This window comes from Xyrauchen texanus, chromosome 43, assembly GCF_025860055.1.
Source record: "Xyrauchen texanus isolate HMW12.3.18 chromosome 43, RBS_HiC_50CHRs, whole genome shotgun sequence".
NCBI classification, from domain to species: domain Eukaryota; kingdom Metazoa; phylum Chordata; class Actinopteri; order Cypriniformes; family Catostomidae; genus Xyrauchen; species Xyrauchen texanus.
Window position 1 is genome coordinate 20,048,462 of NC_068318.1, and position 19,284 is coordinate 20,067,745.

At 38.9% G+C, this 19,284-nt stretch overlaps 1 long non-coding RNA gene across 1 annotated transcript; it reads left to right on the forward strand.

Annotated features, from left to right (window-relative positions):
- The first annotated feature begins 11,120 nt into the window (after positions 1 to 11,120).
- Positions 11,121 to 18,482, forward strand: LOC127636167 (uncharacterized). The gene is made up of 2 exons (XR_007969557.1): positions 11,121 to 12,391; positions 16,301 to 18,482. It is a non-coding gene; the product is annotated as an uncharacterized LOC127636167 (long non-coding RNA).
- The last annotated feature ends 802 nt before the right edge of the window (positions 18,483 to 19,284 follow it).

Consider the following 19,284-nt stretch of genomic DNA (forward strand, 5'->3'; position numbering starts at 1 on the left):
ACGGATTAACAGCGCCCTCCACTGTAAGGATGGAAGAGAAGATGCTATTGAGACCTTGAGTAGCAAATATATCAACCTTAACGTAAAAATATTGAATGTAATATAAACACAACCTTAACATACAAGCAATAAATCATGTAGAATTCCCATGCCATATTTTTGTAAACTAATACTGCAAATGCATAAAAATGCAATATCAGTATGTAAATATGTGTTACTATGCAAACAACATTATTCCACATAAATACAATATTAGCATATAAAAACAAAATTATGGTAAGGTGCATTATTGCAAATCGTAGTTTGTGCCTTTTTTCTTTTTTTAGGGAAAAAATGTGTCTGACGGCCTGAAGGTGTGCCGTGAATTTTCACAGAGGAGCTATGATTGCATTTCCACCCAGAAATGAATGTGAGCGTTGAGACTTCTCAATGAATTATTGAGAGTAAAAAATATGTTTTTGAACCGTCTTATTCTGTGGAATATGGCTTTAGTTTAGTGATTTACAGCCATCCACATCTGCTTAGAGAGTAAAGCTAACAGTAGTGTGCACTTAACCTGCTGTGCCTATGCTGTGGGGATTTGGACCTGCTATCTGTTTTAACTACCCACTGAGGTAGGTGAGGCAAACAGAGGCAAGGGGACTCTATCATCTCAGTATGGCTCTTGAAATCTCACAACTGTTTAGTGAGCTCCTGCCAAAGCCAAGAGCGGCACACATTTGATCTGATCCAGGTAGGTATGAGTTAGTGGTCTCTACATTGTACTGTCTATAAGATAAAACGAGGACTTTTTTTCTTTACACTCTTCTCTACACCAGCACAGAAGATTACGCAAAGACCTATTACTTACTCTGTAAAAGGTTCTTCAGTTGGCTGTTTGGTTCCTTGGAGAACATTTCTTGATGTTACAGTATAATCATAGACATTTGAAAACATCAAAGGAACTTGCAAAGATATTCCTAAGACAACACAGGAGCTTTAAAAGATTCTCCAGTGACATCATAGTCACTTGAAAAGATTCCCTTGTGACATCATAGACATTTAAAAGTGTCATAGCAACTTGACATTTTTTTTCATCTTTTCATTTTTTTGACACCATTTAAACTTTTAAAAGTGTATTTCTTCCTATATCAAAAATACAGAGAGAAATAGACAATGTGGTAAATAATCGCTTCAAGACAGACATGACTCATAACCGTTCTAATGCACGAACACAGGAGTCAAATGTTTACAATGTTTTTATGCTATTCTGAGATCACTGACCTTTCATCTGACATGTTTGGGTGCCATTTTGAATAGGGCAGACATGACAGTGAGATCTTTGTGCATACACAAAAACTGAGGGATTCACAAGCAGTTCTTTCAATTTTCACCCTCTTAAGGCTGCGAGATGTCTAACAGAAGATTGGACAGGTCTTTCTAGACTAGTAAAACAAGAACACATGAGAAGTATGATGGCTTGATGCAGACACATGCATTTGAGCAAGACTGCTAAGTGGATAGGCTCATTCCAGGTATTCCAGATGTTGAGACTTTGCAAGATGTGTTTCACAAAGTAATCAAACAGCAGAAAGAATTCAACAATTCAACAGCAACAACTCAACTTATTTGCACAAGCGTCGATTTTACATGGCAAATGGCTCAAAACTACATACCGCTGCGCCGTTTTTGGTCCGTTCTGCATAATGTGACAGCTCATTTTAGCTTATCGCGGCACATTATGCACGTTTCGCGGCCTACCCACCAGCCCGCTCGGTTCTCCCGATGGCCAGTTTGCCCCTGATTGGCCCCATAATGTGTTGGCCCAACGGGAAAATGCACGGTAAGCCAGATTACCTGTCCAACTCTGTATGGGAGTAAAGAGTTGCTACACTGCTTATATAGTGCATGAAAACATGAACGCCACTTTCTCACAATAAGCCTCATTTTGGTGTCCATGTAAATGTAGTCAATGGCAGTAACACAGCTAAAGGTGCAGATGAATATGTTTCCATAGTGTAATAAAATATTAGCTTATAATGCAACATAAATCAATTTATGAATCAAAACATAGTCACAGTGTATCAGATAAGAAAAAGGTTCAGGTTAAACGCAGGAAATGTAGAATTTTATGGAGGAATAAACAGTGGAATGAGAGAGAAAATCATAGGGAGCCAGACACACATACACACACACAAACGCAAATACAAAGCTTGAGTTGGTGTGGAGTGACCAAGTTCATGCATCCCCAGGGAACCTTTCTAAACAATTTCCAGGCAACATCAAGGAAAACACAATCTCCCAGAGTAGCGTAGCAGAGATCAGTCTTCCTGACAGTGGTGAAAAGACCAGCTCTGACCCCATCATAGACACAGCAAAACAGCATGGAGCAAACTGCTGTAACTAACTGCTCTAAAAGCCACCTTTCCAAATCACACTGCCAGACGTGTGACAATCGGGAGTTCATTGTCTGAACAAATCAGCACAGGAAAAGGGTTCACTGTTTCATCAATACCAAATCATAGAACATCCCAGCATCCATGACAGCATCTAAAATGACTTTTAATGGTCAGCTGAACAGATATATATCACACACAGACCGTGATGGCTTTCAATTAGAGCTATTCCAGGATGGCAAGGATCAATACGGTGTCTGGCATGAAGGACATGACAGAGAAAGGCTAAATCTGGATTTCACATATACTACACAGAGTCTACAGTTCAAGGGGAGACCTACTACCACTAAGGGACCTTCAGGAAGACATGAAAATGCAAATAGAAGGCATTTTGATGCACTCTGAAGAAAGAATGATTGGCTGCAGCTTGGCCCTTTCAGGATCTTTATCATATCTATCCAAGATCCTCACAATGATCTCCTGATTCATCACAACCTGGTTACACATCAATGCCAAAGATCAAAATTAAACAATCAGGCACAAAGATACATGCCTAATATATTTCATGCTTCACTTTACATGAACAATACACTGATTATGCTTGGGACCAATGTGTAAATGTCCAAATACTCACTGTTTTAAAAGTGTAGCTATGAGCATGTTAACATGATTTTAGTGTGATAAAACCGCTTACTAACCTTTTCTGTGTTAAATTAAATATAATTTGACTACTTGTTGTAATGACGACAAACAGAAGAATTAATATAAGTGCTATTCACAAAATTTTAAGTTTAAAATTTCTGCCTTTAAACCCTCCAAATATTGGCCCCATTCACTTCCATTGTAAGCGCCTCACTGTAAACTTTTTTTTTTTTTTCTTTTTCTTTAAAGAAAAGAGGGATTAGGGCCTGGGTAGCTCAGTGAGTAAAGACGCTGACTACCACCCCTGGAGTCGCAAGTTCGAATCCAGGACGTGATGAGTGACTCCAGCCAGGTCTCCTAATCAACCAAATTGGCCCGGTTGCTAGCGGGAGTAGAGTTACATGGGGTAACCTCCTCGTGGTTGCTATAATGTGGTACTCGCTCTCGGTGGGGTGCTTGGTTAGTTGTACATGGATGCCGGTAATGCACTCAATAAGCCACATGATAAAATGTGCAGATTGAGTGTCTCAGACCCGGAGGCAACTGAGATTCGTCCTCCGCAACCAGGATTGAGGCAAGTCACTATGCCACCATGAGGACTTACAGCACATTGGGAATTGGGCATTCCAAATTGGGGAGAAAAGGGGAGAAAATCAAGAAAAATTAAAAGAGGGTTTAGTCGAAATTACTTTTTGTGGTAATCAACATTGTGCCACAACTGCTGTCGATTGAGCTTAACTTGTATTGAACCCTGAATATTACATTAAACTTTAGAAAAAACTTGATATCAACATCCAAATTAAACATGGTTTTACTGATAAACACGTGTAAACCCTTGAAAGCGGATTCTGCAATGAGCTAATTATTTGACAAAACATACTGTACAGTATGTAAATTCATCTAGATTTTGGAAACTGAAAAAATAAATAGCAAAAATAATGATAATTCAGTTGAGAGACTAAATTTGCAAACACAACAACTGAAGACAATATTCAGTCTGTCTGTCACAGATGTAATATCAAAGGTAAATAAAAAAAATCAAGCACTAAAAAACAATAATGAAAGAATGTGCAACTGACTGAAGGAATGGATTTCAATGAACAAATTAAAGTGTTTTTGACAAACAGCCAAACCAAGAAAAGGAAGTAGCCAAAATCATGCCTTTTCTTTCACCAATCTGCGAGACGTCCTTAAATATGTCGCTAAGAAACAAAAGAGGAAAAGAAATAGCCTCATTTAGAAATAAAGGCAATCTTCTACCTGGTTGCTAAATTAGCTTTGGGTGAAATAGAGCCAGAGCTATTAATCTCATGTAGAATTAATCATTTCTGATGAGTAATTTGCACGCTGCACCCTGTCGGCAGGCTAATAGAAAGCAGGGTGGGGAATTAAAACAGACAGGTGAATATTAGCTGGCGCCCTCTAACGGTCATCCCATTTGAAAGATTTGAAAGGCTTATGCCTTTAAAACAAACAAAGACAGGCAATAGAGTCAGCACTAATTCCCAGATGAATATGAAAAGGTTGCGTTCACTAAGAACTATACGTGAATACTCAGAGGAAAATTTACAGTGTTCACAACAAATTCAAGCCACATCCACATGAATCCATTTTTAGTTTCCTAGCATCATAATTTTTCAAAGTATGCAGTAATTGAGAGCGTTGTTTTTTTAACTCTCCGTTTTCGGTGGAGGAAAACATATTTCTAGTGTGAATGCGAGGTGTAAACATATCGAAATTAATACGTTTTCAAACAAAAATATTAGTGTGGACATGGCTGTGCTGAGATCAGACATATGGATGAACAGTGAATGGAAAAATGTAGGCAAAAACTTATCTTTCGAGTGTTACCGTGAATTTATACAACCAATGAAGGTTACTTACTGTACCCTAAGTATGACCTATAATATTTGTCCTTTTTATTCCCCAAACTCTCTCTCTTTCATTCTCACTCCACCCCCAACCGAGAAACCCAGATTAGTTCTCTCTTAAGGCTTAGAATTTCACTATGCAATTACACCCAATTCGCCCAAGCAAATCACCTCTACATCATTCTTAAACAGGACCACAAGCTCAGAACATGATCTCCTTAAATTTCTCTGAGTATGCATTATGAGTGCTGTATGTGTGTGTGTGTGAATGTGAATGTGTATATGTATATGTATGTATATATATAAAATTGAATAAGACACGTTTGTAAAAATTTAATAACAGAAATGTAAATTCAAATATGTAAATTATGTATAGAGATCTGTAAGTATAGTCAACATCTAAGATTTGTTGTTGAAAAACAGCTTTTAATTTGCTAAGTTTGGCATATGGCAGATAGAAAACAAGATCAAGGGGTAAGGGGTTTGCTAAGGAGGCAGTAAAGAAAAAGAGAAAAGGCAAAAATCACTTCAGATCATAGAGGGTAAAACCACACTGTCAGCTTCTCCTGCAAATCATACTAGTGTAAACACAGACACATTGGCTCTGAGTGAAGCAGAAATGCTTCTCTGTAATAAGGGATCAGACGAAACGTTTGTCTCGTCTTGTGATTTAAGAAAGCCTACAGTTAAACTTGTTATAGACGAGAAGTTTTACCAGCCCTGACAACTTTTGTTTAACAGTGTTTTTTTATCAAGTTTTACAAACCCTGGTGTTATTTTTACTTTTGCACTGATGAGAACAAGAGGCAAGGAGTTGCATACAACTAGCAGAGGAGTTTAAAACCCTCATTTGTCGTGATGTTTATCAGTTCAAAACACAAAGCCTGAAATATCTCTTTGATTAAGACAATTTCGGACAGGTCATTACATTTGTCTTGCTGTGGATGAGGTAATATGACCGTAAAAAATAGAGCCTGCCTTTTATTACAGTCAGATGTAAGAGCAAGCAAAGGAAAACATTTACAATCTCAATGTGGTAGTAGAAGTTAAGATACCAAGTAATGTAAGCAATTATATATTGTCTTAGGGGTAAATATGACGGTAATTCCACTCATGAGCAAGGATATTGAGCAATACATTGTAAAGTTTAACGTATACAACAGATTTCACATAATGTAGGATATTTTACGCTGCAAATTTAAAGTGTCCATTTAGCCTACTAGTGTGTTCAGTTCACTTAACAAACATGCTGCCTGGCATGTTTTGCCTGGCAGGTATCTCGTACTTCAGGACAACTTGATAAGGTAAAAATATTTACCAATGAATTCAGTTCCATTGTTCCAATTGTTTTTCTAATGTTTTCATCTGCATTCTAACCTGTGATTATGCTAATTTGGCTATTTAAACATTTTGCCAATTGTAGCCTGATCTGATGAACATTACGTGACCGTGGCAATTAAAGGATTTCCTGGAGTGTTCTGACTGTCAAAATAAAAGCCAGAGGGTTTTAACGTTTAAGGTGCACGACTGAAATATATTTCTCTTGTTTTATAAAATTCTAAAAGTCAATAATAATAATTTTAGTGATAAATAATAATTTTCAAATTACAACAACATTTAAGTTGATTTGGTTCCAAAAACTAACTGTGAATAAAACTTGGACTGATATATTACAACTAAAGTAAATAAAAACAAAAAAATCAATTAATAATTTAGTCCAGATACAAGTTGAAAACATCGTGCAAAGAAAACTGGCATCTTTTCTACTGAAGACTTTCCCTAGAATTACAGTTTATTTTGCTACTGCATTATCCAGTAGACTAGTTGGCAATTAAGTGTTTAGTAGGGTTTAGTAGGATTGTGTTTCTTTAAATTTAAAAGAGTACCCCAATTAGTATCACACAGTGAAGTATAAATATTCTAAACTGATTAAGAAAAAACAACAACACTGGTTTAAGATCGGGATTGGTATCGGCCGATACTGGGATTACAGGTATCAGAATCGGAAGAGAAAAGGTGATATCGGTGCATCACTACTGTGTACAAGTCCAAAGTCCATCACTCTATCAGGGGAGCTACTGCACAAGCTAATCACACTGGAAGAAGTGTGTAAATGTATGTCTATAATACAAAAAAAAAATTTATAAAGTCATTCATCCATTGTAGTCATGATTTGTGTAAAAGTGAATAAAACGCAGTTGTTGTAGCGCCTCTGGTTATAATTTCACAATGAAACTGTGACAGAACTTAGACTTTGGCACGTAAAAGTCAGTTTGCAAAAATGTAGTTACAGTAACGTTCATTTTATGAGATGGGGTAGGCCTTGTATGTTAGTAAATTCAAAAGGAGAAAAATATGCAAACAAACCCCAGTCTAAATTCACCCACTAGCATTAAGTATTTGAAAAACTTCACAAGCAGTGTGTACTCTCTCTCTCTCGCTCGCTCTCTGTCTTTTTCACTCCTTGATGAGAAGCGGAGAGAATGTGAACAGAGGTAGAGAAGACAGAGGGCAGGAAACACCACTCACACATTTCTTCAGACTTCTATGTGAGTCACAGAATGTGCCAGAAGATCACTCTCAGCTGAAGAGCAGCCAGAGTCTGCTAGAGAAAGTCTTGCTTCTCCCGTGGAAACAGAGTTGATCTAGACTCCACGAAATGCTGGAACTCTCTAGACTTCTAATGGAAAACAATGGAGTAGAATGTGAATGAGAAGTGATGCCACTGATGGACTGGAACATAAATAAATATTTCACACACCAGTTCTCTGCTGAGAACAAATATTGATGAGGAAACTCTGAAGCCATCAATAGCCACTTTCCCCCAACAGAGTCATTTAGATTGACCACTGGAATCTAAGCCATTTCATCCTCTGTAATAACAAGATTATGTCTCAAAGCACAAACACTATGATCTAATCTTTTCCATGAATTTTAAGCGTGAGACAGATAAGAGGTTTGATTTGGTTTGAGATTGTTTGTTGAAATCTGGCACTCTTGGCAGAACCATTACATGGGAAATAATCATGGTCAGGTCTGACCTCTTATTCTTTCAAAGCTCAGACAGGAAAAACATCATTACTGCCAGCTTCAAGGCCAATTGATGTCTCGCTCCTCAGCCGACATTATACGCCACACAAGAGCTTTGAACTGAATTCTCACTGTCAAGCTACACAACACTGTCTCGTTTAAAGCAGCCAAGATGAATCAACTCCCCACTGCATTTTATAATGGCAGCATCTATTTATGTCAGGATTAATTATGTACATTTTTCATAAACATGGTGATTTCCTTCATTGAAACTCGTCAGCACTAATAGCTCAATGAAGAAAGCATGGGCCGTGTACACACTGCTAATAAATTAAGCACAATTCCTCTGCCACTACACATTTGCATCCATTTCCATCTGATTGTGTTTGTTTTCGCTCCATCTGCTTGAAAAGGAGTACATGGAAAACGGAGGAAACACCGGCAAATCGTTAGAACTAATGAATTTAGCCCCCACCCCGTGCGTCTCCTTCTACCTCTTCTTTTTTTCTGAAATACAGTTTGCCTGCAGAGAATGATACAGCTTTTCTGAATCCACCGACAGTAATGAGTTATGATACAGCGTTAGAGACATTATACTGACAAACACGGCTGTCTGGCATAAGTGAAAACTTCACCAATTTCAGATGCCCACTGTATACAGCTCATTTACACCCACGCACAGGTACACACAAACATATGTTTACATGAACGATATGTTCATGTACCTTTCTCAGATTATTCACACATTAAACAAACAAACACCATGGGCAGAAACAGCCCTTATGCACACACACACACACACACACACACACACACACACAATCAGTAAAAACAACCATAATTAGCTTTCAGAAGCAGCTGATTAGAGTCATGATACTGAAAATGCTTGGAGAAGCAAAAAAGCAATCTCTTAATCAACCATGCAGACTGCCTCTTTAAACACACTTTAAAGGAATAGCTTACCCAACGTCACAATAGTAGACTCAAAACAACTCGATTTTGGCTGGTGTCACACTTGCCATCTGTTTTGCTGAGATCTCGCTCTCTTCAGTAGGACCTATGACACGCTTGGCGATTAAGAATTGCGATGGGTGACAAACATACCAACTCACCGCAACACTTTCTCTCTGATTCCCTGTTACGTGGAGCTTGCCGAAATAACAACAGGAACTGAGCATAATCAATTGTAAAAGAGTGATTTAGAATATGATTCACGGAATAACTTTATCTTGATAAAATGCGTGATTGTGTATTTATCCCCTCGAGGCTTGCCATAGATCACGTACATCCTTATGCACCATTCAGTGAGTACCTGTAGTGTCTCTGCTTTCTGCTCTCTGCTGATTTAATTAGTAATTTCAGTGTAGGGGAAAAATGCAGAAAAAATGCTTGGTGACAGAATCACAATGGATTACAATCAGCATTTGTGATGATATGCAGCTGAGTTCGATTGCAGATGAAAATGTTCAGCTTGACGTCTTGTCAGTTATTCAGTAAAAGAAGTTGATCACTGATCACTTGAAGAGAACTCAAGAGCCCGTTCCAGCAACAGAATAATTTTTTCTGTCATGTTGGATAATTTTTTAAATTACTGGAACTACTAACTCAGCAGGGAGTCCCAACGGTCAAGTGATTTACGACTTCCTGCTGGCAGAGGCTTATACCCTGTCTACACCGGGCGTGATCGTCACTTCAAAAGTAATAGAACCCCATACTAATCAATGATGCTGTCTACACTGGAAGCGTCTGGTATGGCATGTCCATCACAGTGACAATAAGTGGGTGTCCCGTTCCATTTTTCGCTGCACGCACTGGCACTAATACACAAATGAAACAGTTTAGAACATTCTTGTTGACGCGTCCAGTGTAGACAGCCTCAAGCCGTTGTGTCACGCCATGTCAACAGATGCCACCGGTGTAGAAAGGGTGTAATGCACGCTCCGTTTCGTCTCTCTCTGTCTGGCCAGCAATTATGTTAATAAAGCTCACACCTGAAAATCACTGGAAAAATCTGCTAGTGCGGCACTGGCTTTAGTTGTTAACCATTGCAACTGGACCATTGAGTTAAGTTGAACTCAAGTACTGGATTAGTCTGAATCATAAACAAATCATTGCACATTCGTCCACCGATTATGCTTAATAAGCCGACAACATGTATGGTCATGTAAATGCATTAAACAGCTTTCCAGTTTAAGTATAAATCAATTGACACAGGTAGATTTTTGCCCATTACTCCAATTTTATGTTGCATGTAAACACCTTTAGCTGCGTTCTTACCAGCTTATCCAACGTGTGCATATGTTGTGCTCATGCCTCTTCACGGTTTGACGTAAAAAGCAAAGAATAACTTGATTATTTCAAATCTACATGGTTTTCTTGCTTTGTCAGATTTTTTTAAATAAGCAGAATTTTGGGAGTTATCTGTGACTTGATGGAAGATCTGAATACAAAAATAACATGTTAAGATTTTCAATGAATAACTACTTACATTTCTGTCTGTTATAGTGGGATAAGAATCTAGGAATCTAGCACACAAGTTGCTTGGACCATTTATATGACACTTGGCCGGTCATTATCTTTTTACTTAGTATGGTACTTTTTTATTATAATTTTTTTATACAGTATATGGAAAAGAACATTCAGGATAATTCTCAAAAATTCACCCTAAAGTATAAAAGAAAGTCTGGATTGGAGGTTGAGTAAATGATGACAGAATTTTCGGTAACACTTTACAGTAAGGTTCTATTTCTTAACATTTCTAATGCATTAGGTGACAAACTAACAAAGAACAATATTTTTTCACAGCATTTATTAATCTTGATAATAAACAAATGTGAACATGAACAAATACAACCTTATTGTAAAGCATTAGCAAATTTTCATATTTGGACACACTACTAAGCTTATTACATTTTTCAGACCCATGAAAATGGCTTACTCCACCTGAACAGCAGAATCTTGTCTGGTGACCCAAATGCTTAAGTTGTCAATATGAGTTTCCAAGAAGCTGACATAACAGCATTGACTGGTATTGAAGACAACACGTATGAGCAGCTTGCACATTTTAACCCAGACAGACAGCCCTTAAACAAAAGCATTAAAGTGTAAATAGTTCTCTTGTAATACAGGAAGGTCAAAATCGAGTCTGACTGGAAAGGAAAAGGAAAGAGGAGAAAAGGGAGGGCAATAAATGAAACTGTAAGGCGGGGTGCCAATGTGTTTGCATTCAAAGGCAAATAGCAAATGCTTCCTGAGGCACCACACCCCACTGAGCGAAGACTGAAAAATCACACCTCATTGTCGCCCTTCCACATCTGTCCCATTCTCTCCCCTCTCCTCCTCCTCATCCATTCCCTTTAAGCCCAGAATCACCCCAAACTCACCTAAGATCTGTATGTACCATATCTGATGTATACAAATAATGTAACTTTTGTAACATGTTTGGTATCATTTAAAATGTCTCGGTGCGTCTGGTATAGTGTTTTGTCCCCAGCTTTATAAAACTTAATGACAACAAAGTTATAAGGTCTATGCCAAATACTGAATAATTCTGGAGGCCTATCCCCTCCTTGAATGTTTAACACCAGAAAGCCAAGAACCCTTTCACCCCCAAATTCTCATTGAACAAAGGATAATACCATTTGGTACACAATGTGTATTCTGTCTGGATATTTAAGGAAGGCTGGCCCAGAGCTCAAGGTTCTCTGTAGTCAGATGATCCCACACCTCAATGTGTGTAACTGTAATAATAGGAATCTGCATTCAGATTTCCCATGCTTTGCAATTACATGTACTTTTCTCAACTGCCAGGTATGTTCTTTGACTTGCTTCTTTAACTTGTGTTTTAAATCCTACCTGGCAAATAAATTGTTACTTTTTGATTTATTCTGTATTCCTCTGAAATCATTTATATCAATACTGGGTCTTTAAAATAGATGAAACCGCTCTGGAGGAACCGAGCAGGAGAATCCCATTTTAAGAATCATTTCTATCATAACTGAAGCTTTAATGTAGGAGGAAGCCACTTAAAGACTATCAGTTTGAATCTCATTAGAAACTGATCAAAAGGTAAATGAATAGAAGAGGATTCAGAGTAATCAATAACTTAAATGATTAAAATAAAAGAATAATCAGAAAGAATTTAGAGCTTTAATCTAAATCAGAGGTCAACTTAAAATTGGAGTCAGATTAATATAAAATTGGAGTCAGATAAAATTAATAACGGGATGAATTTGTAAAGTGCAAATTATTAACAATAATTGCTTTACTTCAGTGCTCAGAAAAGACAGAACAACGCAGAGACCTTCAAGGGGCAAATCTATGTATTTTTAGCAGTTTTGCCTGCCATTTTACAAGTGGTGACCTGCCTCCGTGATCTCCAACGAGCGAGTGACGTCTTTTCAGCGCAACAACCTGTTTGGTACAGAGGATGAGTTTTGAGCTTCTTCTACTTCTCTGTCTACATCAGCTCTGGTAAGTCTATTCTTTTTGCCTATTAGAAGTTTTGAGGGAAAGCACAGACACATCCCATATAGACACATTTATAGAACGGGTCGGAATACCCACTGTTAGACCGGAGACCGAAAAAATCCGGTGGGGCTAAAGATATTAGTCAAAAACATGGATCAGGAACATGATAGAGGCAGAGCAGATGAGGAGGTAATGGAAGCTCTGGCCATAAAATTCAAAGAACTCCTTTTTCGTTTACGCGAGAAAGGACTAAATTTAAAATGGAGTAATGATGAAATCTTATCATGGTACTCTACGGAGGGTCGGAGACTAGAATCTAAATCTAAATACCGAAAAACCCCGTCGCTATTGTTTACTTGCTTCGCCGTAACGACATCGACACCATGGCGAAAAAGGAGCAAATTATAGTAAACATTAAAGATATAGAGAAATCGCGTTCGGAAGAATTAAAAAGTTGAGGGCTCAAGTCGACACATTTGTGTATAAAAAGCAAAGCTGGGCAAGACGGGTAGATGCGTTGGAAGCACAGATCAATGATCTCCAACAAAAACTTCGATCAGGTCGAAATTATGCATCCGCCTTAGAAGAGTGTTGTGATAACGCAGGCTTCCCCATATCAGCTATAAAAGAAGCAGCCATAAATTCACCTTTTAATGCGGAAAGAAAACAGGATAGTGACGACGATGATGCGGTAACATTAGCTTACGCAAAACACACAAGAGAGGCTCGTAACCGAGCCCATGGGGATAGTCCCTCTCTGTGGACAAAAGAACACAGCCCGGTTATGACGCGGAAAAAAGCTAGCGATGTTCCGAAAAAATCTGTTCAAGTCGCAGTCCTTAAGACAATAACAAATGCGAAAGATGACATCACAACTATCAGTCGTCCTTTAACGTGTGAGGAATGCAGCTCACACAAAGAAATAATTGGCATGATGCCAAGAAGAGGTCCATTCCAGCCTTACTGGGACACCTTAATGTTACAGGCCAATGTTTACAATCTAGAGATCAGAGACGTATGGCAAATTGCTCTCTTAACTATTCCGAACGAACTCAGACCAAAAATGAATGAGGAAATGAAATCGGGACGCATTATAAATAGACGCGATCGTGAAACCAACACAGAAGTGTACGAAAGACTAAAACAAACACTGCTAGATCTGAGAGGACCCAGCCATGCAGAATGGAGCAAAATTGTTAACATTAAACAATCAAATAAAGAACCATTCGAAAGTTATGCAGAGCGTTTGTGGGAATCGTACAAAGAATACTCCGGCCTAGAAACCGCAGATAGGGATCATGAAGTTTTACTTCAGTTCCTAAAAAATAATGCAGGGCCCGCTGTTCAACAAGCTCTTTTGAGTGGTGCTGACCCAGCTGAAAACACGTACAGGGCAGTGGTAGACTGGGCATCTAAAATCGAAAATAGACACAATCAGTCTAAATCGCGTCATGTTGCAGCAACCCAGTGGGTGACAGAGGGCAAGGGTGCTGAAAAAACGAAAACATTTAATTACACCCAACATCGATGCGATTATTGCAGAAGAAAAGGTCATAACATACGGGACTGTTATCAGTTAAAAGCTGAGTGTGAAAGAAAGGGAGCACCCTCCAAAACCGACACTGAAATTCTCAAACGTTTAGATACCTTGAGTACGCAAAACAACACAAGTGCTCCCCGACAAATGGAGGAACAACAACAGGGACAAAAACAACAAAACACCGAATTTCAAGCTGAACTCGAATTATTACTGTCGAAATATAACATACAATAGGGATGCGTGGCCTCCAATGAAATAGGGAGTATTATCAACAGCGGCAACCGTATCAAATTAAGGGCTAACATTGGAGGCCGGTTAGCCAACATACTTATCGATACCGGCACTGCATGCTCCTACACAAACATTCCTTTACCTCTAACAAATCAAAACATACAAATTAGAGGCATAGGCGACACACTAATGATCGCGACCAAAAACAACCAGTTCAACTCGACTTAGTCATAATAATGGTAGAAGAGCCTTTTGGTATTTACCAGACAGCAGTGAGGGAACCGTGTTGGGAATGGACATCATGAAAAAACATGGCTTTTTTGTTCGCTGCCTTGAAAAACAAATCGAACTGCGAACAAATAAAGCCATGAAAACATTTTTTCACGAGACAAGGAAAGCATTATGTCCATTTCCAGAACGGACCCCATGCAACTGCTAATGGATAAATATAGCAATGTTTGGGCCAATCACGAACACGCCCGTGGCCTCATTGATTTTGAAGTATGCATTGAGGGGAGCCACCTCCCCACAAGAGCAATACCACATTAAGCCAGAGGCGGAGGCTGCTGTTCGTGAGAGAGTCCAACAGCTTGAAAAAAGAGGTGTAGTTCGACAGTGCAGTTCATCTGCCAACTCTCCGGGTCTTCCAGTACCAAAATCAAACGGAAAATGGCAACTTTGTATAGACTATCAGCGTCTGAATCAAGTCCTGCCTAAAGCGACTGCAATAGTGGCAAATCCTTCTACCCTATTATCACAAATTTCAACAAAAGCCTCTTGGTTTACAATCTTAGACATCAAGAATGGCTTCTGGTCTATCAAGGTTAAGCGTGACGACCAGTGGAAATTAGCCTTTACTGTAAATCAAACTTGGTATACTTGGGAAAGGATGCCAAAAGGCCCTCACAACAGCTCCTGCAATCTTCCACACAACTGTGGAAGATACACTCGGCCCCCTACTGGGTGCAGACAGAGTAGCTGACTATGTGGTTGACAACATCATTGCCACACACATAAACAGGAACCCCAACGAACGCGAGCAAAACAACAACATTGCTGATAAATTAGCCAAAATCACAGCCACGAAAGGAGATGAGTGGCAACCAGACATACTACCTGCCCCTGCTGTGAGTGCGGCCCAAATCACCCGCATCGACCTGAAACAATATCAGAAAGATTTGTGGTCAGCTTGGGGAGATTGCACCGCACTTACAGCAGGATCAGTTAGTCACTGTCGCAGAAGACATAATACTCAGAGATGGGAAATATGTGGTTCCAAAAGTTCTTAAAAACCCATAATCAAACTGTACCATGAATATGCCCATATATCTGCTGTTAAAACACAGCAATTGATACAAACACCATTTTGGTGGTCAGGAATGACTTCTGATGTCGACAGGTGGTGTAGTACATGCATAGTTTGTGAAACAGTGAATCAGGGTAAACCCGGAAGCCCTAATCTACGCAGGTCAGACCCATCCAAGGGACCCTGGGAATCCTTACAGTTGGATTTCATTGGTACACTCCCCAGTGCCAAAGGGGGATATCGTTATTGCCTGGTGATCATTGATATATTCTCAAGTGTTTGGAAGCAATTATCACCCGCAATAACACTGCAAACACTGTGGCACGGGTGATGGCCAACCAAATCATTCCACTTGGGGTTGCGCCCATCTAAATCGAGTCTGATCAAGGAACCCATTTCACTGGGCAAGTAATGAAAAATGTGTGTGCAAAATTCTAACCCTTACAAACCTGACAGACCACAGAGATCATAGATCATAGATGATCAAACATGTGAATAGCATCCTTAAAAAAATGCTAAGCAGAAAACACATCACCAAAAAAGATGAACTGCAGCTTAAGGTGCTACACACTTCAAAACTACACTAAAATATCACCAAAGATGCTCAGTCTAATTTGATCTCTGAAATTAAATTTGCATTAGACATTACAATGGTATATGTTTTTGTAAAGCAAAATGCTTATTTCCCCTGATGACACAGACCATGCAGTATGAGACTAAACGCTGTCCGTAACAGTTTGGCTTTGACCATCAGAGGAAAATAAAGAAAGAACCACATGTCTAAATGCAAATTAATTAAAGGTTCAACATTAACTGTTTTCTCTGTCTATTTCAGGTTACAATCTCGTGAGGGACAGATGCAAAAAGGTTTCTGATCCCCTGCTTCAAGACAGGACAACAATTTGGCCATGATGGAGATGGGTGTGGAAATACTCAAAGAGGCCTTTCACACCTCACAGCACTACACAAACAAAAATAGCTATATGGCCTCCCGGTTTAGCCCCGGAACCACAATTTTGCAACACCAAATTGTTCTAGAACAGATTCCACCCATCTCCTAAACATAGAACACACACTTTTATCACTACACATCATGGAACAAAATAATGGCCTAGATTCTGAAAGTACTAATCCACTGAAGATCTGGCCTGCCTCTCACATACACATAGCTCTCACATATAGGACATTACAAACCTGTTTCCATAAAACAGGCACTATTTACAACTTCCCAACAACTTATTTGAAATACTGTAATATGCATGGGACATTTGCATGGCTACAGTCACACATCGATGATTTAATTACAAATTGCAAACAAACTTGCCACCCAAATTTCTACATTTCTGCCTGCATCAAATTAAATAAAAAATTGTGCAGACACTTCAATCAATCCACAACCCACTTTGAATATAGACATGTATCATCGATTTTGACTTAGCCAGCAAATCAATCACATTGGATAATTTTGAATTAGCACTGTGATTATTATATATATATCTATACCTGTGATTCTACACTCATAGAATAATTATTATTACTATATGCAAAATGACGCATACCACTGGAGAAGATACTAGTTATACTGACTCTGTGGTATGTTTCCTGTAATTTATTCAGACCAAATATCCATGGCAATAATGAATATTGGTGATGAATGTACTGGTTGCCATGGGTTTTTTGTCACCTTTCCTTTAATCCATCCAGACCAAGTATTTCCAAATTCCACTACTGTACACGCTATTGGTGGAATAGTGAATGATCAGATCATCAAATGGGATCACATTATTGGGTATATGACCTTGAAGGGTACTGAGAAACAATATACCAGTCGCACTTGCTGTCATGAAACTCACCATTATGTTGTTTGTACATGTAACACCTTATAACCTTTTCTCCTAACGACACTAAACTCATAAATGTACAGTCTTTATATGGTCATTTAAGATGCTGTTCAGGTGCTTATGCATTACCAGTGAGAACTCCTTCACCTAATTGAGGTTGGCCCAGAAGACCACCACTGGAGGTGGCAGAGTTCTTCTAAGAGTCAGATCATCATCAAAGGGAAGGTACCACCAGAAGCTCCATGATGGAATGACATGTCCACTGAACAAGCCAAAAAAAGCCTTGATGGATTCGATGAACTGAACACATGTGCTAACCTCAAACAGACACACAGGGACAAACCCAATTATCCACCTGCTACATGTATCTGGTGGGACTAGGTATTCTGCAGATGCATACAAAGCGACAAAATGGACTTGGCACCTTGAACGCCTAATAGTGACCACGCAGAAACTATTGAGTTTCCCACTTGGCCAGAGAGCGGACTGTAAGGCGGGGTGCCAATGTGTTTGCATTCAAAGGCAAATAGCAAATGCTTCCTGAGGCACCACACCCCACTGAGCGAAGACTGAAAAATCACACCTCATTGTCGCCCTTCCACATCTGTCCCATTCTCTCCCTCTCCTCCCTCCTCATCCATTCCCTTTAAGCCCAGAATCACCCCAAACTCACCTAAGATCTGTATGTACCATATCTGATGTATACAAATAATGTAACTTTTGTAACATGTTTGGTATCATTTAAAATGTCTCGGTGCGTCTGGTATAGTGTTTTGTCCCCAGCTTTATAAAACTTAATGACAACAAAGTTATAAGGTCTATGCCAAATACTGAATAATTCTGGAGGCCTATCCCCCTCCTTGAATGTTTAACACCAGAAAGCCAAGAACCCTTTCACCCCCAAATTCTCATTGAACAAAGGATAATACCATTTGGTACACAATGTGTATTCTGTCTGGATATTTAAGGAAGGCTGGCCCAGAGCTCAAGGTTCTCTGTAGTCAGATGATCCCACACCTCAATGTGTGTAACTGTAATAATAGGAATCTGCATTCAGATTTCCCATGCTTTGCAATTACATGTACTTTTCTCAACTGCCAGGTATGTTCTTTGACTTGCTTCTTTAACTTGTGTTTTAAATCCTACCTGGCAAATAAATTGTTACTTTTTGATTTATTCTGTATTCCTCTGAAATCATTTATATCAATACTGGGTCTTTAAAATAGGATGAAACCGCTCTGGAGGAACCGAGCAGGAGAATCCCATTTGAAGAATCATTTCTATCATAACTGAAGCTTTAATGTAGGAGGAAGCCACTTAAAGACTATCAGTTTGAATCTCATTAGAAACTGATCAAAAGGTAAATGAATAGAAGAGGATTCAGAGTAATCAATAACTTAAATGATTAAAATAAAAGAATAATCAGAAAGAATTTAGAGCTTTAATCTAAATCAGAGGTCAACTTAAAATTGGAGTCAGATTAATATAAAATTGGAGTCAGATAAAATTAATAACGGGATGAATTTGTAAAGTGCAAATTATTAACAATAATTGCTTTACTTCAGTGCTCAGAAAAGACAGAACAACGCAGAGACCTTCAAGGGGCAAATCTATGTATTTTTAGCAGTTTTGCCTGCCATTTTACAAAACTAATCAACAACAAGCCAAGAGTTCACATTTGTCATGAAGGTCATCTCCTCAGACCATTTTACACAGGAAACACAGGAGCAATGAAGAACTTTCTAGGATGTAGATGGCACAAAATCTTTCAGCACTTTTACTTTGGCTAAGAACAAAATGTAATCCTCTGCTCTCCTGCCATGCAAACATTGTGAATTGGGATGTTCGTGTACTAGTAGAATTACAATTACAGTCAGGCTAGCAGACAAAAGCTCTAGTCCAAATCCTAGTGAGCTGCCCTGCTGACTATTACCTACTTAGGCAACTACCTTATAAGGCATGTTGTCATTAGCGTGCA